The following is a 17,864-nucleotide window of genomic DNA, read 5'->3' on the forward strand; positions in this document are numbered from 1 at the left end:
CCCTTCCTCATTGCATGGTAGCCGACCGGACCAAGTCCTGGTTAACCTCTCGCTCTTTCACTGATCAATTGGTAGCCTTAGAGGATCGTAACTTTTGTTTTTAATGCATTGTCTCATCAAATTCGCTGCAGAGAATTCCGCACAAAGAGTCTTTTTTTTTTGTTACCATATAGTTAGTTTTGAGATCTTGAGGTAATGATTTTTTCTAGACACCAACTGGTCGAAGTCGTGTCTTATGCGTTCTCGTGCGTTCTCATAGAACGAGCCCAATCAGTTTGTGGATATAAAGGCTGTGAGACCATTCTGCAAGATGTAGGGTACCGTGCACATGCGGATGTTTGAGACCTTGAACATGGGCAAGGTGGCTATTTCGCCAGAAACAAATAACCCATTCATCTACACGGAAAGAAGCCAAAACAGATTTGCAGAATGGGTCGGCGCGCACATGTATTTTTTGTCGTCTGTTGTTTTTGTACTGTCATGTAAGGTGGTTGATCACTTCAGCATGCCAGCAGTACAAAGAATAAAATGCGAAACAATTGAACGAGCTTTAGCGCAGCAGGTAAACATCGAGCTTTCTGGGAAACAATTGAACGAGCTTTAGCGCAGCAGGTAAACATCGAGCTTTCTGCTCATATAGGTTTGCTCAGCTGCTTCCTTGAGGCTGACGCCGAGTGGAGCTGAAACGTTGCTTGAAAATTAAGCAGGCACGCAGGCAACACCCATATCATGGTGAGAATACAACCATACTGGCATAATTTTGTGAATGTATCCGCAATATTTTAAGGGCATCAGGGCCCGTGTTCATAACAAGGTTCTTTTGCTAGAGCTGCTGATGAGAGCAGACGCCAGCTAATTCTGATGTTGGATGCAGTTTGGATGCAGTTAAAACTTGATCTAACGAAACCTGATTTTATGAAGCTGCCGATCTAACGAAGAAGTTTAAGTTCCTCAGCAGGTACCCATGAGGTTAAATGCCGTCATCAACCCGAATTAAGGACACTAATGGCCATCAAACCGATTTAACGAAGTTTTCCCTGAATGAAAATGAGCAAAAAAATCGGTGATTTTGTTCTAATTTTGATACAGACGGGTTTTCTTCGAGCGTGCCCTCAGAAGATATCGCGTTAAAACATCTTGGCGCCCTCACCATGGCCCTAGCTTTATTTCAAAGGCCCAGCAACTTTCTTGTTCGACATATCGGCAACCTGTCATAGCTTCACGTGACGGTCTACCAGGCCTGCATCGCACATCGCACAAGCAATGCGGGCCGCCCTTGCGCACTTTTCACACGCGCAGACGTGAGTTAGCGGCAAATACTCGTACAATGCAGCGGCAGCTTTTGGGTGTCACAACCGTACAAATTTAGATTTCGGAGAACCGAAACATCCCTTTGTCGATTTTGTGAACTTCCCGATTTATTGAATGAATTCGAGCGTGGTCATCACTTCGTTAAATCGAGTTTCAACTTTATATAATTAGAGAATTGGTCTGGCGTATGTTGCATGGGCGCGGTTAATGACAAAATGGGTATGGTATGCTTTGCAGCTGCCATTAAAGAATGAAACATAACGCCACTGCTCCCGTACAAGAACGAGCTTCAATTTGACGTGACCGCCATCATACGTTGGTTGGCACTTGCCGAAAACAAACTGCTTACGTGCGGTGCGCACACTCATTTATTAGGCTTATTGCGAGGAGGGCAGCGTAATGATGTGCGCAGGTGGATTTGATTATAGCGGGTGCGCTGCGATACAGATACGTTTAAAATGGCATGGTGCAGATTGCGGAAACACTTACGAACAAATAGCTTGTGGACTCGGCTACATAGGAGAAATGAAAAGAAAAACTACCCTTCAATATGTTTTTGCTCCATGAAAGGAAGAAACGCAGCGCGCAGCGAATATAATAGTAGAAAGATTGCAGAATGACATTACAGATTACACACACACAGATATATAGTAACTGGATTTCTCAATGGGCCAAGCGTAACTAAAAATCAGAAGCACAACTTCGTGGTTATCTTAGGTTTATTTAGCCAACAGCTTCGGTCGGTGGACCGACCGAAACTGTTAGGTAAATAAACCTAAGATCACCGCGAAGTCGTGCTTCTGATATATATATATATATATATATATAAATATATATATATATATATATATATATATATATATATATATATATATATATATATATATATATATATAGTGAAAGATTGAAGACGACCAGGACAGGCAGCACTGGCAGACCCGTTTATTCCGCAGCCACGGCCCAGGTTCACGCTCGGCGAAGAAGAAGAACGGGGATGATGATGGCTGTATACAAATGAGAACGATGAAGTACGTTAAATGTGCTTGCAATATATGTATGTTCGTGATATCTAGGTAGACTGAATTGCGAGGTTGAACATATACTTTGTTACCAACCAGAAATCGCATATTTCCATGTTTCATTGCGGGGTGGAAATTGTTAAACTCGGTCCAGGTGTGTTCTTTCTCATTGACAGTTCACCTTCGTTAGCAATATTTCTGACCTTACAACTGGCTCACATCTGGTCTTATGAAAATTTCAACCGTATTAAACTTTTGTTTAAATGTGAACCATGGTATTGTTATGAAATAGACACTCTTTATACAAAATAAGAAGGAATGACGTCTTCTCTTTATTTGCAGTTTACCTTGGATGGGCTAACACAGCGAACGCCAGCTTTGGGCCTTCTTCTTGCTCTCGTAAGAAACGTGTTTCGGAATTTCATATTTTGCCACTCAATTTAAACAAACACCTGTCGTTCTTTGAATATTGCTGGTGTCCAAAATATATTAGTATTACGCAAGTGTATAGGTTCGACCCTGCAACACAGGCTACCGAAGCGAACGAGACAGCACGGGCCATACTTATGTGTCTTTCTTTTTCTTCGTGTAATATGTCTTCTTTCAGAAAAAATTGAAATTGCAGATGTCGCCAGCTGGTCCTGCCCTCTGACATAATATATGTGCGCAAAATGCTTCAAATAAATAAGCAAGCAGAAGAAAATTACATTTTTCTGTTATTCAGAAAAAACGCCTGTAGTACAGGCGTACCATGTCCTTCTCGAGTGTACATTAGAGGTATAATACTCGCAAAGTAAGGTGAAGAAGCTACAGAAACACAGAATCATCAGCGAAATGCGTAAGCGAGTATATAGAAGCGTATTGAACAAAGTATGTACATGAATAATTCCGGGCAAAGCGTATCTCACGATGGATGGCGGTGGTAATGCGATTAGCTTTGAAACAACGTAGCGACAACGTAAATTCCCAGGTCGCGCGTCATTGCGTCGTATGCAGGAGTGAAGGTGCGACATCACATGTGGAATCCAACGAAATGGTACGACATGGTGAGCGGGATTTTGCGAACAGTTCGTCCTCCTTATTGTGCGAGGCAAGGTCATCAAATTCCCTCGTCTAGTCGCCTAGGAAGAACAAAGGCTTAAAATGCAAATCTAGGGTGGTATATGAGTGTCTGCTCGGACATGTAGTGTAGACATAAAATGTGCTCCGACATTGAGTGTGCACCTAACTCCATAGAGACAGTTGTGAGCTGTACGTATATATATATATATATATATATATATATATATATATATATATAATCAACCAAGGCGTTTCCTTCAACTTCCTGGCCTCATCTCCTCACCTACATGCAACTCTCCGAGAGAGAGACGCACGACGGCGTGGGCAAGCGACCCTCCGTGTTACACGCGAGTCCAAACAACGAACACCCAGAACCAGTTCGCAGCGCTGGGTGTGTGCCAGTGCTTATATGCTCCTGTTCACTGAGCCCCTTGGAGCCCAAATTGGACTACTACTTATGTGAAACTACGTGGCCCACTTCAGCAAATAATTTTGGCAGAAATTTTGGTCATTGAGTATCAGCAACTAGGTGAGCGGCGTTCTTCAATGACAGCAAATTGTTTAGACTTCTTTGGTGAAGCGTGGATTCGAATCCACTTCATATATATTTCGACAATCTTGTCAGATTATTTAGTACGTGGGTTCTAATGCAGCCCGCGCCACGCGTGCCAAGCGGGCACGTTGCGGTGGTGGCACTATAGATGGCGCATCGTGTGCAGACAGAAGCGCGATAAGGCAGCCCGGCCTAACACATACCTTATCCGTCACGCGTTTCAGCGTTTATAATACGTTGTGTCGATACATCGCCTCAGTAATAATCGCTGTAACGTCGGCATCCAGAGGCTTTTTTATAACAGTAATTTATTTACAGCTTCCATTATAGTTATTAGCTTAAATCGCTGCAAAACCCGCACTGTAAAAAAATGTGGCAGTCCATGTTTTGAAATTTCTTATTCTAATTGTCTCATAATCTCGCATCTCCTAAAGTCCTTGACAACGAAATCTTCTAATTTGAGTTTTTGCCTTTGCAGGTAATTTTACAAGGAGGTAAGTTTCATGCGCTGTATTTTCCAAGCTTTGTTCTGTCTACCTCCGGCCTAAAGCTTTATGAAATGACGTGAGCACCATCTTGAAATAGCGCGCCGCCGGGCGGCACTACAGAAAGAAGGAACATATATGCTACCTTGTCGCTACGTTGCGCCTGTGTTCGTCTTTTCCTTTCTGTTGTGCCGTCCCGTTGCGCCCTATTTCAAGATGGTTCTCATGTCAAAATACCAACTATCCCAACATTCAACTCTCTTAAAACTTTATGAAATAATCGATTAGTTTCTAGAAACAGAAGGCTGCTCACCTTAGCTATTTTTTTTTAAATTTAAGTGCCCGAGCCAAGATGCCCCAAGGTTTAAACATTTGCAGTTTCGAGCGAAGGACGTAGCATTGACAACGATAGCAGAACTTAACGCTACTCTCCGACCCCTCTGGCGGTGTTATAGCTAGCTATACGCGGTTGTGACATGTTGGCACGACAACGTGTGCAAAGAAACTGCTGCTGAGCAGAAGATGCAGCGCACTATCAGCTAAAAGGCGTGGCACAACGTCGGTGTGATGCGGAGCACCGCCAGTGGCGTTGTGGGGGTCGCACCTCAACGATGCCTAAAATGTGACTAACGGATAAGCGTCGGCTTCAGTGGCACATAGTGAGATATTCTACAACGTTATCATCCCATATACTATCTGTTTCGCTCAGACCAGTGCATACACAAAGCATCTCAGCGGCAATGGTACTGTGTTTTTAGTGCTCCTGCGCACAAAGCTCATGGTAGCAGACGAAGGCAGAATGTTGCCCTGGCTAAACCACCGAGGCGATTGCGTGTTGCGTGTACGCTACGTACTACACTTCACTTCGTCTATTTTGCACTGCAGGTAAATTCACTTCGCGTCGCTGGAGACCAACTAACCCTTTTGTGCGTGTCCCGCATGCGCCGACTATAGCGGGAAGGCACGACAATGGGGGAGGTGCCGCCGACTGCATGATTGCTTCGCGAACGTCCCTATAAGTGCAATTGCAATAAAACAAAGCGAAGACTTCTGCGCGGATAAAACCGAAAATAACCTTTTGGCAGGCTCCTATGAGGTCTTCGCTGTTCTGGCGTTCTAGCCACTTCTGCAGTGATTTCTGATTATTTACCAAAATTTTAAGTGATAACTTTATGGCCACACTGTTACCGCCAGGAAGGTTCAGCAAAATAAACTTTTTACCTCTTTGGGTAATTCTTGGGTTGAAGAGTATAAATGCTAACATCAATTTCATTTCAATTCGACGCCCTAGCTTTTGTGTAGCTCTGTGGACCTCATATAATTTCTTTGTCAAATAATCAGGAGCTACCCGCTGCGGTGGCTTCGTGAATATGGTGGTGCGTTGCTAAGCGCGAGGTCGCGGGATCAAATCCCGGCCGCGGTGGCAGCATTTTGGTGCGGGCGAAATGCAAAAACGCCACTGTCCCGTGCATTGGGGTCACGAAGGATCCCTGATGATCGAATCACTTCCGGAGTCCCCCACAACAGCGTGCCTCATAATAAAATCATGGTTTTTGCCCGTAAAACCCCAGAATTTAATTTAATAATTTGGAGCTGTTTATTTAGCTATTCTGTTTGGCGTTTTGTAATTTCGGGGCATAAACCAGTGAACACTCTAGCCCTAGGCATAAGCCACTCGCCATGATAGGTGATTAAGTATTAAACAGGATCGGAGGAGAATCATCCTTGAAAAATACGCCTCTGTGGTCGCATTTTTAATAAATAAATAAATAATAAATTATGGTGTTTTACGTGGCCAAAACCACGATATGATTATGAGGCACACCGTAGTGGAGGACTCCAAAATAATTTGGACCACCTGGGGTTCTTTTACGTGCACCTAAATCTAAGTACACGGGTGTTTTCGGATTTCGACCCCGTCGAAATGCGGCCGCCATGGCCGGGATTCGATCTCGCGACCTCGTGCTTAGCAGCCCAACACCATAGCCACTAAGGAACCACGGCGGGTGCGGTTCGCACTTTTTCGTAAACTAGTATTACTGAATTTGATATTTATCCACACTGTTTAGTTTATATTGCTGTTTCTTTGGTCGTAGGACTGTGCCTAAGAAAGTTCAGTACTAGACCATCGGAGGGAAGCGACAGCTCGAAATCGGCCAGCTGCTATGAAACTACCGGGTGAGAGCGCGGTTTGCATTGATAATACCATCCTGTAGCACGTGGGCTCAATAAATTGCTTAGGAGTTACATTAGACTATCGACTATTTTATATTCGATCATGGGCACCGCCATCTTGAGCTGTTACACAAACAATTTCTTAGTTTTATGAGACGTTAAGCCACGTAACATGGTCATGAAACACTGAACGCAATTATAGAAGTGTTTTAATGCTTGCGAATCGACTGTAGTATACCGTAAACTTCGTTGTTAAAGACAGCAGACAAAAGCGTTATCAGGCCAATATAGCGGCACTTGAACGCTTCCGTAAAATGGTCTGTAGTCTGAACCGGAAATTACACAATAAAATTGTCTCCTCAATCTAGCCTCCGCGTGCATTGTGTTACGACAAGGACACAATTTGAAATTTCTGTATTAAATATTATCGACTACTCTCCATTCCATTGTTATTTAACCTACTGTCGCGAATCATGGGCTTGTACATTTAGGTCGTACTTGCAACCGGTCGTTCACCTCCAAAAAAATAGCCATGTGGATTGTGACGTTCTCTAATATATACAATAGAAGCTGACCCCTCTTCTAAGAACTCCGCACACTACCACTTCTACTTGTATTTGATCTAAAGGGGTCAGTACCATCTATATCATCATAAACAACAAATACCCACTTACAATACGCATGTTTAATATACCAACACCTAGCACTAGATATGCAAGCAGTCTAAATTTTGATCTCCCTGCCAATGTAATGTCTACGGTCAGCGGAATGTTGCAATTTTATGGGGCGGAAATTCGGAATGCATTGCCACTTGACTCTAAAGTGCCTCGAAATCTTGTATTTGCAGTGAAATGCTTTTTGTTGGCAAGGATCGCACTTATTGGAAAGACAAATAGGCACAAGGTAAATATAAAAGCGTGAGGTACGACAAAGTAGCCTAGCAGCAAGCCGTTGACGTTGGAAATATCACAGCGGTAGGACACCGACGGCAGCGTTGTTGCCACCGCTCTTCTTAATCGAATCGGAGGCAGCCTATCTGCAGCAGAGAGCATCATGCATCGTTACAGCTTCCCGCCCTATCACATGAAAGATGTGTGCCTGTGTGGCTTGGCAGTCCATCAAAAGCTGCACTTGGAAAAAAAAACTCATCAAGCCTGCGGTAATTCTCGCTTGCCGTAATTGTTTGACGATGTTCATAATTACAAAAGGGCCGGCTCTCCTGGGCTATGCGTTCAAGCTTGCGTTCCAAGAAACATCGCCTCAAAGTCATTGTGCGACACGTACTTACGACTAGTGAGCGGTCTCGAAAGCACATAATGAAGAACCCTCATGGAAAAAAAAATATTAGCCTGCCTGCCGGCATTACTTAATTGATGAATTGCAATTATCGCGATGGACAATGAAAGTTCTTATTATGACGTTAGTTGGGTGCCCGCAAATGACTTTTCACATTCCGTACGTCCGTACGCACATTCCTCTACGCTGACGGCGGACATTGTCGTGATTGATGTTGCTGTTCCGTTGTCAGATCGTCTCCTAGCTTCATCACCTTTGCGCGAATCGCTATAGCGTGAAGAGAAATAAATCATTCCCAACAACCATGCTGCAGTGCTAGCACCGCAGAAAATTGCAGCCCCATCAAGTCAGCTCATGCGGAATGACATTCTCACTCAAACTGTAATGCAAATCAGCGTATCTTTGTTTCACGCAATCAAATAGCAAGTCGCATCATAATATCTGCATAACATACAGTCGCTTCGTAGTCTCAGTAAAGCACACATACATGCGAGTTATTGTGTTTAATAATACATAATGCACAAGATTTTCATCGAAGAAGTGGTAAAGGTAATTTGTGGTGGCAAGCCAAGTGTCATATACGAACATGGGGAACAAGCTAGACGGTAGCCAAATATGTGCTTAAAACAAAAGGTTAGTCGACCGTCTCCATAGGTATTCACAATCATGTCACTGTAGGAATATTCCACTTTAATGCGGGACAACATAACTAGAACGCTATCGCACAAAAGCGCCCTGTTTTATGTGCGAGGTCTGGCACTCAAGCACAAACTCAAGCAAGAGGTTGCGTGTTTTTGTTTTGGTTTGTTTTCGGAGGACTCGACCGGTAATACTACGCTACACAAAGACAATGCATCGTAAATATTTATTTCTTGGCATGATTGGAGTGTGTTTGTGTGCCTTTGCACCTTAATTCTCATGAAAACAGCCTTGGCGACACCATCTAAGGGTACAGAACAAGGATGATTATGAGCATCAAACATAGCACATACCCAGCAGGGTGAATGCGTGCAGAATCATGCGAATGGTGAAAAACAAAGTCAAAACTATCGACGGCGTCACTGTCAACGAGAACCTCGCAACGACAAAGCCATAATTTTTTTTACATAGTCGCCCACATTATTAACAGCAGCCCGACCAAACCATGGCAGGCCAGCGGCGATTGCATCGCGCTGCTGAGCTCGACGTAGCACCTGGTTCAATCGAAGCCGCGGCGGTTTCTATTCGGGAGTGGGGAAATCTTGTGTACTTCGACTTAAATGCATGTTAGATAAGGCCAGGTGGACAAAATAATCCGGAAACGCTCAGTAAAGCGTGCCTCGTAATCATATTGTGGTTCTGACACTTAGAACAACACAACTGAATCTTTATCCAAAAGCCCGATAGATATACCATTGCTGCAAATGTACGCGGAAACGGGCTTTTTATTTCTTCGTTGCAAAGTTGTAGGTGGCACTGCGTCGTTCCATTGAAGAAATCAGGTGGGGAAAAAGCTAAGAACTCGAAGGAGTCATCCCCAGCCTCAGTCTTTATGGCTATTAACCAACGCTGGAAAGTGAGATCTTGACCGCTGCGCCTTGTGAAAAGTGACGTCTTACCATGCAGGACAGGCAAATTAACCAGCAGTTACATTATTTTCAACGTAGCCTTCGACAACGCACCCTATCCCGAACCAACAAAGTTGTAAGCGGTGGTTTAAGGCTTTCCCCTTTTAGTGCGTAAGCGCAATTATTTGAGGAACGAGCGAACAAACAAACGAAACGGTGGCTGGAGGTAGAGAATGCTACGGTCGCAGTAAACGAGCTAAGAGACGAAGGAATAATTCATGTCTGTTGTTATGCAAAGTACTCTTGGCCTATTTGGATACAAATTGAGCTAGCTTTTATTCTCGCCTGACCTGCGGTTTTATGAGTAAAAAAAAAGTACGTGCCCAATGGTGAAATCGCATTACCGACTCCTGGCACATCAACCCGATGCTCTAACCATAACGTCACAACCACGTGAGTACTTCTTCCGGGGTTATTCTAGCTTGTTATTGGACATGGTTGGTGCGTGCTTCATGGCCATGTAAAAGCACGTGCGCACACTCGAGTTTCCACTAACTACATTAGAGACGTATTCATGAAACACGTAAATAATAGTGATTTTTTTCACTCAATCGATTGTTTATTCATGCAACGTGTTCAAATACATGAATAGGCGACTATATAGATGTGAGTTTACCACTTTCTTTGACGTGCGTTGTTTCACATTTAGAAAATGCTTATTAAAGCGAAATCAGCGCCAGTTTTCTACCCTTCTTTTGACGGGCTGCTAATGATTTATTTGAGACATCGTGTTCGACTGCACCACTTTCAGGATCAACCAGAACTCACATGGTGCTTTATTTGTAGCAGCTAGCTCAACACGTGCCCCTGTGTGACAGGCTTCCGGATCGGTCCAGGTCACAACCGAAGACATGTAGTAACGTTTATTCAAAGAAAAACATACTCACGCCATGGCCACTGTCAGTCATACTATTGTCGTCGCCATTGTCTCGCTACTATCGTCGCACACACGCTCGCATCACTCACTCACGGCTGCTCGCCGTATAGACAAATGCGTTAGTCCATCTGATAATGCTTCACCGGTTCTGCAAACTTTGCTAGATAATCGGCTACCTGCAACATGCTTTGCATAACACGGATTTTCACTGTGCGTACGGTCCGCATAATATTTTACTGGCATTCAGGCACGCATCAACGTGACAATATCCAATCGTTGTCGACGGAACGGCTCTCCCTTTAGTCCCCCACCACAGATTTATCGGTGTGCTAATAGACGGTAATCTTTCATCTTTCTGGGGTTTTACGTGCCAAAACCAGTACTGATTATGAGGCACGCCGTAGTGGAGGGCTCCGGATTAAGTTTGAACACCTGGGGGTCTTTAACGTGCACTACAACGCAAGCACACGGGCGTTTTTGCATTTCGCCTCCATCGAAATGCGGCCGCCGCGGCCGGGATTCAATCCCGCGATCTCGTGCGACCACGCCTTAGCTAACTGAGCCACCGCGGCGGGTAAACTGTAATGTTTGTAATCTTTCTTGGACAAAACATGTTACTGCGCATAGGGCTAAACTGACGAACTTCATACACGTTCTTCGTGTTATATCTGGAGTGATATGGGGCCCCTCGAAGGAAGTTTGCCGCAAGTGTACCAGGCACTTTTTTGTGGGTTACATACGGTACAGCATGCCTGTGCTATCTAACATGGGGTCATCTTGTATGCACACGCTGCAGAGCTTTCAGGCACAAGCACGGCGGATATGCATTGGCTTGCCACGCTGCATGTCAACTAAGGGCACAATAGCGGAAGCACGGGCTTGCCCAATCGACGTGTAAAGGTTTGTGAACCTGTGCGAACCTATCTTCACCTGCTGACCAGACACTCACACCCTCCTATGTCAATACTTCCAAATACCAACCTTGACTTTGCTTTTTTCTAAAGCAATAACATGCCACGCAAGCATTATACCTGCAAGGCTCCAGGCCACCAACATTCCCGAGACACTTCCCTGGACATAACTGAGACCACTAGTGAGGCATCAAATACCTGGAATTACGAAGAAATTCCACGTTTATACCATTGGCTTGAAGCAGCTGACCCTGTCCCAAATATGTATTTACATTGTATAGTGCGACTGTACAAGTATATACCGATGGTTCGGTCACACCACCTGCCACAATGGCAGCACTTCTTATGCCACAACTTGGAAATATGCAGCAATTTCAATTGGACCACAAATCGACATCTACGGCTGTGGAACTTGCGGCAATACGGGAGGCTGTCCGTTTTATGAGGACGCAGCCACCTCATAAATGGACGTACAGGCGCTAAAATGCTCCTTAAATAAAGTATACCATATTACCTGCTCATGCGAGAAATCGCTGAACTTCATCACACTGCCGAGCTAGGTGTCCACGTGGTCACTTTTCAATGGGTGCCTTGTTATTGTGGGGTGAATGGCAATGAACTCGCTGACAGTGAGGCAAGATCGGCATTCTCTTCCTCTGACGAAGTACGAATTGCATACTCGCGACCAGACACCAACTCAGTGATTAAGGCACTCATTCAGGACCTTACGAAGGCATACACAGCTCATGCTGACCACATCCACCGACATCTACACATGATCGACCCAGACGGCAAATTCTGTTTGCCCCTGAAGGTTACGCGGAGCAAAGCGTCATTGCTGCGCAGAATTCAGCTGGGCGTTGCTTTCACCCGTCGCTATGCACACCTCATCGTCCAGTCGAACAGCTCTAATTGTCAACACTGCCAGACGTCTGAAACGCTGGAACAAATATTGTGTGATTGCGCAACATATATGAAGGAGCGAAGGACGTTGGAAGGTTCCCTAGCCAGCGTTAGCAGAAAACCACTGTCAGATGACGCTATCCTCGGCACATGGCCTGATCGACACTGCAGGTTGAATGCTGGTAACTAAAGCGCTGTTTAAATTTCTGCAGGACACGAAGCTATACGAGCTGTTCTAGCAGGACCACCGTCTAATTTTCATAAGCACTCACCACTCCTCTTATCATCATCATCCATCCCAGTACTTTCACTCCCCTTCCCTCTTCCCCAGTACAGAGTAGCACACTAGCTCAGGTCGACCTCTCTGTCTTTCCTACCAATAAAACCTGTCTATCTATCTTTACACTGCTTACCTAGCCTATTTGAGAGCCTTTAGAGGTCAGCTCTTAGGCACCCGTTCCTGCGTAGAGCGTCTGCGTCCCTAAGCGTCTCACGGCGTAACCGAGTGTATGAGCACCGCGAAGGATGAAATAGCGAACACGGAGCGCAGCAGGGGATAAAAGACGGCGAGAGTGAAGAGAGCGCAAGGAAAGCGGTAGAGTAGATCATGGCGAAAAGTTGAGGTGGAAAGTGGAGTACCGCACGAGACGTGCTCTAAGGTGACGACCAGGCATATACAGCGATCACGTTCGTCAATACCCTATAAGGAAACAAAGTGCTGGCGTGGGATTCTAACCCACTGCACATCCGTGACTTTTCCTGAGCTGCCGCCGATACAGAATGCGCTCCGGGCGAGCCACGCGTTCCCGTGTTCACGTTTTCTTTCTGAACAATGAACGAAGCAACCGGTGTAAATGCTTTGTCTGCCGCTGCTGCTAAACGAGCTGCTGGAGCAGAGGCTCAGTGATGCCGCTGACAGGACCCTGTATTTCAGAATTTAATTACTAAGGCGGAAGCCTTTAATGGCTCATTGTCAAGGTCATCTGCAGTTAGCATAAACTGTCACAGCTTTCCGGCTACCTGATTGGTCTCCTCTGTGTCGTGACGTCACTGTCGCTAGGCACAGGTGTGCACCTCCTGATTGGCTCGCGCGTGTGACGTCCCTGTTGTCAAGTGCGGGTGTCAGGGTGGTTCAGCGCCGTGCGGGTCTCTCATTTCATCGTCGTTGCTACAGTGGCTATAGCAACGGCGCCTGCTTCCTATCCGTTTTGTCGTCTGCTCCACTCATGCCCTGACGCCTGTAGCACGCATAGCTGGCATAGCACCACCATGGAAGACGCGTCTCCACAAACGGCGCTGCAACAGTTCCAGGCGGCACAAACTGCTTTAACAGACACTTTAACAGGCAATGGTGTCAGGCCACCGCCGTTTCACCACTTAAGTCTCGACAAAGTGTCTACCTTTCTTTTTTTGCCACGATATATCGCGAATTCAAAACATTGAAACAGCGGCGCTCAAAATTCGCATTGGGGAGTATCGTAAACGTCGGTGAATTTTTTAATTTGTTTCGGCATATGTGCATATCTGGATACTTCGCTGTTGTGTCTGCTATACGTCCAGAAGCCTTCTTCTACGTCAGTGTTCAGCCACTAGACGTGTTCAGCCACTTTCGCCATCACGAGAACTACCAACTGCTTTTTGCTAAGATTATTGTTCAGCTGTTAACTCTAAGATATTCATCAGCAGCCACAAATCTACTAGACTTAATCTTCTGGTGGACCGCATGATTGCCGACTTTGGGAAGCGTCACGATAATATAATCGAATAGTTTAGCTTTCCGCATAGCGTAAGGCGATCGCACCATCAGTGGTAGGGTTTCGGTGGGTGAACTTGTTTGTTCTGAACACGTTGAAAATGTAGCTAACCCACTCGTTCTAGTGCTGAGGTGAGTGGTACGTTAATTAGGAAGTTTAAAAAGAAACCTGAAGCATATAAAATGTATTGATGCATTTATAAAATATGACTGTCTTCTGAACTCTGTTGTCCACAACCTTTACAACGTAACATCACCATTTCATTGGTGTCCAGCCCCTTTAATATCATTTTATTATTATTCTGCACTGATATTTCATGATAAGCAATATATTCAGGGGAAAGCAAAACGCCTATACATTGCTTGCTAGAGAGTTTTTCTGCATGAGTGCTGCTCCATGCTATCAGGCTAAGTCAGATTTCGGGTTTCATTCATAGTAGGTTAGCTTTGGATTTATATGGCATGCCTGCGGCCAACTACCGTACTTATATTGCTGGTTTGTCAAGTTTAGCGAGCGCTTGCTCTCTATCCGAATTGAGGGCAACTACACTAAAGCCATGTAGCCGCATTTCATCAATTGTAAACAGTGACGTAGCGCTATGCTCGAAAATATTTTTCACGCCGATGAGTAGTTCTGCAAAATGGTGTCGGCCTTTAATTCCAAACCTGCTTAACAGAACACCAGTTTTGCAGTCAGTTAATGGAAATGTTGCCTTGAAATAGCAATGCTTCCACGCTTCATAGAGGACAGAATATATTAGGCTAATAAATGTGCTCGTTAGCAATGGCAGTATGCAAGCAGATCGTTGGTGCTGCACTTTGGAAATTACACCACATTTTTTAATTTTGTTGCGTCTATGATGAATTTAGTCAGGGTGCGCCTAGCAATACAACATAGGGAATTGGTATAAAAGCATAAATGAGGGGCTGTGACCGAATGACATCGACGCGATTCCTTAGTAATGTGTCTTGAAACAAGCTCGGTGTACGCAGTGTTTGGGCGCTGCTCCATTGTCTTCTTCAGCTGAACATGACTAGCAAATATATTAGGTGTCCCATAGTATTTTAATTGAAAATGTATTTTGAAAACATATTTTTCTATATCTGAGGTAGTAGTTAACGGTAAATGCATTGGCAATAAATTAATCTTCAATGATTTATTTTTCTCCTTGCGGTCACCTTGAATTACTTATTCTTCTATCTCATTAGTTGTGGTGAAAAAACTTACAATATCAAGAATGAAGGCAGTAGCTGCTTTTCGTGTGCATTTAAATAGCTTGGAAGTACTGGCTACGGTACTTAACACTTTTGTAAAGAAATTGAAGACATTATGTTCTTGCGATAACATGAAAGCATGTGTGAGCTATAACATTTCTTTTTCTTTCTCACTGCTATAGGGCCGCTATCACAGGAAGAGTAATGTCGGTAGTTTGTAATCCTTTGACCAGTTGTCAAGGTGGAAGAGACGCAAGTCCACTCAGACAACTGTACCGAAATGTTCCGTTGGCATGTCCCAGAAGAATGGTGCAGTCCCGTCGTGCTTCTGTATAATGTAACTGTGCCCATGATTAGAAATCCGAAGGCACGAAGAACCGTTGACGTGGAGCTAAATTTAACCGTAGGAGGATGGCAAGAAGTATGGGTGCGGTGGGCCGAGCACGTCCTAAATGAGGAAAATATGAGATACGTGAAAAAGGTAACTTCAGCACATTTACTATCTTTTATTTCTGGTTAGCGTCATCGACAGGTGTAAAAGAATAATTTCACGATATTTAAATGTGTGTGGTCAGGCCATGCTTTGTTATGAATTGTGTTAGCATTTGCAGTCAAGTGCTAATTCGCCGCTATCTGCAAGGTTTTTCTAACTTCTGCTTTTCGTTTCTGACCCAACAGAAATTGAATGTTTTCAGTAATGTTCGCACGTTGCCGATGCAGCGCGCTGCTACAAGGCACATAGTTCAGCAGATTATGCCTGAGTTATAATGTGATACTCATTCACTAATTGAAGCCAAGCTTTGGTTACCTGCATGGATACATAAAAGGATATATCATCATCATCATCATCATCATCAGCCTATATTTATGTCCCCTGCAGGACGAAGGCTTCTCCTTGTGATCTCCAATTACCCCTGCCTTGCGCTAGCTGATTCCAACTTGCGCCGGCACATTTCCTAACTTCATCACCCCACCTAGTTTTCTACCGTCCTCGACTGCGCTTCCCTTCTCTTGGTATTCATTCCATAACTCTAATGGTCCACCGGTTATCCATAATACGGATAAATATAGACTGAATTATTTAGTCGCGTGTTATGTTAGTATTTTGCTGTTTAGCAGAAAGACGGTAATTCGAGCGTGTTGTCGATATTGCCACGTGTTCTTATTTTTAATTCCCGATGACTGTCTTTCAAAAGGTAACAAATGTTCAAAGTTATCGCCCAGCGCAAAACGCGATTTTGTGTATCGGAAGTTTGTCGAATGTTGTCACTGATTCAATATGTTGCCTATGTTGTCACCAAGTCTTCCGTAATCAGGTAAAGTGCACAACGAGGATTGTTCTGTACATGCTAGAACTCAGGCAGCACCAGCGATTACGGCGGAAAATTCAATGAGTCATGAATAAATACATAGCCAACGCGTCTGATACGCATATTAGATTTTGTCGGACAGTGAGTGTACTGGTCGCTATCATTGTTATGAACGTTATTAGTTTAGATAGGGGCAGATTCACCCGATAAACACTTACTTTCATGCTCCTGGAACACCGCCCCCATCGCTCGTCGGCCCATAAAGCGGTGAAGGCACTTTTGTGCTTTTTGAGGACGACGGGCTTGTGTCAACGTCTGTGACTATTAGTGCACTAACACACGCGTCAGTGAACTAACCGCGCATTTCCCTTCTTTCCTTCCCTCCTCTCTCTCCCTGTCATCTTTGTATTCCCTTTTCCCAATCCCCCGGTGTAGGGTAGCCAACCGGACGTTATCCTGGTTAACCTCCCTGCCTTCTGCCTTTCTCTTGCTTCCTTCCTTCCTTCATGGCTTGCGTTGCGCCATTATAGTAGTTAATGGTCGCTATGTCGTGACAATTTCATATACCGTGATGTTTTTAATGTAACTACAAAGAAATAAGTGATCGAATGTTGCAGTTATTGAAGCACCAGAAATGCTTTAATAATTTCGTTTGAAATGCTACTCGCGTTTGGCCTAATTGCACAAGTGTACTTTGCTTGCTTTCTCACATTGATGCCATCATTCTCGTTTAAGGCCTTTGCCATTTTGTACTCATATAGAAAAGAAAATGTCTGACCTTTTTTGCGCTCATTTCCAGACATGCAATTACACTGCTACGATTTTGTTCAGTGTTGCCAAAAATGACTCAAGAAAAGCCGAAGAATTGAAGAAATTGCAGCAGATGTGTCATCGCCAGGACCCATCGGCGAGCGGCGGAAATCGTATCATCTGTTTGATTCAGGGAAAATACGAGCAAAATGTGTGTCGCTTGCGACGAGATGAACAAAGTGAATGATTAATACGACCTGCTCTTCCTTTGATACCAAAAAGCAAATAAAAGTGAAAGCTTGTAACCCGCTCAAGTTATAGCAAGAAGCTGCAGGAGATCGTAGCTTATTCCTACAATCTGGGTGGATGACGTTTTATTTCCCAGCAGAGCTGATTTGCAAAAGACGCAAATGGACATAAAATAGATGTGTTTTCTGTATTGATAAGAGTAAAAAAAATAAAGCAACCACTTACTACCAATGGTTATACTATGAAAACAAAAAGTATTACGAAAATTTACTTCAACTACAACTGCATGTACCACCGCATCCACCAAAATAGCGGATGTTGTCATTCTAGGGGCTCAATGTGAATCCATCAAAATAATTTACCTGGTTTCCACTTTTGACCTCACGTT

At 44.3% G+C, this 17,864-nt stretch overlaps 1 long non-coding RNA gene across 1 annotated transcript; it reads left to right on the top strand.

The window, feature by feature from the left end:
* Positions 1 to 648: 648 nt before the first annotated feature.
* On the top strand, positions 649 to 17,508 carry LOC119452385 (uncharacterized). Its single transcript, XR_005191893.2, has 6 exons — positions 649 to 732; positions 2,673 to 2,729; positions 4,424 to 4,439; positions 6,527 to 6,608; positions 15,350 to 15,648; positions 17,277 to 17,508. It is a non-coding gene; the product is annotated as an uncharacterized LOC119452385 (long non-coding RNA).
* Positions 17,509 to 17,864: the final 356 nt, after the last annotated feature.

This window comes from Dermacentor silvarum, chromosome 5, assembly GCF_013339745.2.
Source record: "Dermacentor silvarum isolate Dsil-2018 chromosome 5, BIME_Dsil_1.4, whole genome shotgun sequence".
Lineage (NCBI taxonomy): Eukaryota > Metazoa > Arthropoda > Arachnida > Ixodida > Ixodidae > Dermacentor > Dermacentor silvarum.